Here is a 4,501-nt window from a genome sequence, read left to right as displayed (position 1 = left end):
GAAGTACATTTTCTCTTACATGAGAAGTGAGACAGCAATTTAAAGGTAAGAAAATAACCACTTTAATTGTGTAAGGACTTACAAATATTTCTAGCACTGTAGTTTATTAAATTGCAGCAGAATATTATCTGCAGCAGTTTCACTCTTAGGTTGAGGTGTACCACTGAAATACATCACTAGAATTTTGTTACAGCACATTCATAGCTTATCTGGGAGTAAAAATGGGGAATGCTGTATTTTAGAGCAGAATCTTTCCTCCTTCCCACCTATAACTGCATTACTGTGTAGAACAAAAATAAATCAGAACAATGTGTTCATGAGCAATGAATGATAAAAAAAACTCACCAGAGCAGGAATATGGCCTGAGATCATCAATGCAAAGTTCAGTGCAGCATGGATGGCAGCCCAATATTTGTTGCTTCCCAAATAAAAATAATCTTCAACCATCTGATCTCCTGTTCTATTTGTAGCAACCCAAGCGTTATCTAACATCCAATAACATTTCTGATTAACTAAACTTACTGGTTTTGGTTTTGTTTTTTTCTATTTTTAATTTCCATTGACCTCTCGATGGAAATTGTACAACGCTAAGTGGGGCTCACATGAAAGAGGTAAGATTTCCATAAATTTCCATGAAGCCAGATTTTTACCAAGGTGGTATAACTTTCTGTGACAGTCTGGCATGAGTATTGAAATGTTGGACTTCTCCCTCTCAAATGCATGTTCCTCTTCCATTAACATAATTCAGTTAAATGGATGTGATATCAAGATCTAAAGGATAGGATCCCTACTGGCAAAACTCCAGGGACCTTCCAGTGTGAACCTATTTCCCATGTAGCTCTACAGTAATGGACATTAAATGAAGTCTACAGGAAACAACAGAAAATCTCCAGTAAATTCAAGGATTTTGGGCCATGTGCTGTAAAAAAATTTTTTTACAAAAATATCTGTGTGGAGACAGAATGGAGAAAGAAAAGCAATAGATGCTAATATCCATACTAATGTATGAGTAATCATAACCCCAACAGTAGTGCCAGTTTCTGTTCAAACCACCTCAGTGCAGTTTCTGTAAGAAGGTGTAGGTTGAAGAACTTTTTCTTCCACTTTCAGTGGTTTAGTGCAAAAGGAAGAATATGGCCCAAGGAAACAGATGGAAAAACACATTTCTGACAGCTTACATGCAGTTAATTATTTGTAGGCGAATCATTCTGCTATCAACATTGATTTGCTGTATTTGAAACTGAAACAGTCATAGCAGCAACAATTTTCAGCATCACTGCATTACCTGACTATAAATAGGATGGGCAGAACCATAGAGCAACACTTTGCCAACGGGGCTGCCTTTTCATCCCTTCCAGGAACAGGCAGCTACAGGCTAGCACACTGTGTACCTACCCCTTTGGTAAGCAGCTCATTCAGGTCTCATCCCCTCACTTTTTTTTTTTTTTCCATCTCCTACCTTTTTCCTTTAAGCAGATTCAACAGTTATAAAAAAAAAAAAAAAGTGTATGTGTATGGAAACATTTCACAAGCTAGGTAGTATCATCATTCTCACTTTACAAATGGTGCAAATGAAGAAAATGAATACTCATTTAAGCGTGTGCTCACTGTACACCTGTTCAAAGGAAAAAAGGCGGATGACGTGTTTTCTTATGACTTCTGTGGGATTTATCTGTATCACCAGAGCATGTAAGAGAAGAAAACCACTGCTCCTAAGTAATGACATTCATGCTTCCAGGAACAGAGACAAGAAGAGAGCAGTCTTGGGGATAAAATCTCTAGCCTCCACCAACCAACAATGAGGAACTACAGAAAAAAGGGATAGCATAGATTATTTCTCCCTTAAGTGTGACATGGTGAAAAGACTGCCTTGTGAGCAAATATCACAGCATTTTTTCTGTTCTTCAACAACGGCTAGGCAGTTCTTCACTTCCCTTGCTTTGGTCAAAGTATCCTTAGCCTATGTTTAGCCAGATATATGGCGAGGGATTAAGAGGACACCTCACACCTTGTATCCCTCATTCATCCTCATTCATCCTTCCTCTATTTGTGCTGCTTCTCTTATAATAGGGCTGGCAAGTCTAACACAGAAAATGACAAATCTGGTCTTGAGAACACCCACTACACATCAGCACAACTGTTCAGAGGACAGACCACACAGCTACAACACAGAAGAATCCAGGATAAATTTCTGCACTTTTCACAGTAATCATACACTTCCTGTTATATAACAGAGCTGACTTTAGAAAAAAAAATTTGGTTTTTTTTGTATCCTTTGAGAAATCCGGGAGACAATTCTGTCATCATAAGAAAATTACTGATTTGAATACCAGTATGAATATGGTATTGACGTCCACCTGCCACTACAGTAGCACCACCGCCTGATGGTTTAGGGCTGGACTGCAGCCAAGTGGCAGTAGTCTGTTGGAGTAACCCAGCAAGATACTGCAACCCACTTGGGTAACAACACAGAGCAAAGAACATGCTGAAGGCTGTATCTTACTCTGCTGTCTGTGAGGTCCACAGCAATAGCAGCTTCTTGATACTGCCAGACACCTTAGAAGGTCTCATTACTCTTGAGTCCTGGGTTGGAGATACCTGCCTTACATTAAACTTCCTCCAACTAATGCTTTGGCCAGTTTCATAAACTATTTCAGCTCAGGAGAACCTTCACTAAATACAAAGAACAGGAAAGTATCCTCATATTAAACAATTTTTCCATTGACTTTAAATTAGGATTTTTCTTGAAGAGAAACAAAATGCTATCGAGAGCAGTTGGATTCTTTTTTGAATAAGGATAATTGGAAAGAACTGAGAACGTTACTTTTCATTGTCCATTCATAAGGACTAATTAGGGTAAGACACTCTCCAGAATACTCTGAACAGCTGTGATCATCCACTTTTAAGAAAGATTAATTTGACTGGAAAGACAACAGAGAAATCCTTTAAAGAAGACATGGAGAATCGAGAGCTTTTCTATGGGAGGATGGAAGAACAGACAGATCACTCTTAACAGAATGGAGGCTGAGAAGGACTGCCCTCTCTATATATCAGTCTTAAGCAGCATGAGAGAAGGTGCATTTAGGCTAATGTTGGTTCAAAAGCAAGTGGAATAAATTATCCAAGAATAAATTTACTCTGGAAATGGAAAAAACCTTTAGTACCAGAGCAGTGAGATCCTGGAAACACTTGCTCATAGCCGTAGTTGGATCAGACAAACTGTTCTGCTTTCAAGTGGAGTTTGATAAGTATATTGATGAAGTTGCCTGAAAAAGAGAACCTGTTTTAAATGACCTAGCATGTCCATTCAAGCACTATGTCCTTGAAGTCACCTGAAGCTACATTCAGAAGACCTACGTATGTTAAGTGCCTCTTGTACAAAGTCAAGAATTAGATGCCAATGCCAGTTACAAAAAACTCACAGAGCTTCTACCCAGCCCTGTAGGCAAGCAATTGACCTGCTAGCAGTCTAGCTCATGCCTAGATCTCAGGATTTGAAAATTGTGTGTTTTCAAGCAAGATGTGATCATACCTTCACCCATCCAACCTCACAATCCCAGGCCTTTTGATGAAACTGACTTTAAAGCACATATCTGGAATATAGGAAACATGAATTAATTTCTTTCTATGTCCTATGCATCCTGGGAAATGCATGGAAAGATTCAGTCACCTGCTCAGAGTTGAGAGTTTTATGAGGTAGCAAGATATCTAGAAGTTATTCACTGTGATTTGTTCTTGTGAATCTAGTTCCTATACCTCTGTAGAACTAGATGCTTTAGTTAGGATGTAGAGAAGGAATTCAGTTACAGACAATCATCAGCTTTTTATGGGTTATGCATTAATTATACCATTGCAGCAGAGTTTTATCAGTTAGCTCTGTAATGACCCAGCAAAGTTTCTTACCTACATTCTTAGCTTGGATGTATCCAAGCGAATACATCTATATTGATTGCAGGGTCAGTGTGATCTCAAGAGCAGTTTAGCCATCTCTGTAGTGCGTGTGATCCAAACTAACAAACCACCAGAGCCCATATTAGCTTCCCAAGTAACCTGAGTTGGCAGCCTTGTTGTGTGCTTCCAGAAACAGGAATTCAATGTTATAAGAATTTAAACTACATCTAGTAAGACCTACTGGCTATGTCTGTACTTGTAACTTAAAGAATGTCAGCACTTGAAACAACTTGATCATCTAAATACTGTTAGAATGATCCCCGGTATAATTTTTGTGCAGGTCAGCTAGCATTCTTGCAAGCAATGCCCAGGCATGATTTGGGAGTTGGCATGGTCCAGGAGCAGCCAGTTTGCATACAGCAACTGTGCTTTGCAGGCTAAGAGGATTCAATTTTGTTAATGTAGCCAGATCAAACCAGAAAGTCTTGGCGCTGTACACAAGCAATAACTCCAGCTCAGTTTGAACCTTGCCAGACATGAGATGTTTCCATTCAGCCACTGCTTCTGCACCATGCTCTGAAACAGGGTATGCTAGCACAGAGGCAGTGCT

The sequence above is a fragment of the Cariama cristata genome, unplaced genomic scaffold, assembly GCF_000690535.1.
Source record: "Cariama cristata isolate BGI_N322 unplaced genomic scaffold, ASM69053v1 scaffold10857, whole genome shotgun sequence".
Classification (NCBI taxonomy): domain Eukaryota; kingdom Metazoa; phylum Chordata; class Aves; order Cariamiformes; family Cariamidae; genus Cariama; species Cariama cristata.
This window is presented reverse-complemented; position numbering follows the sequence as displayed.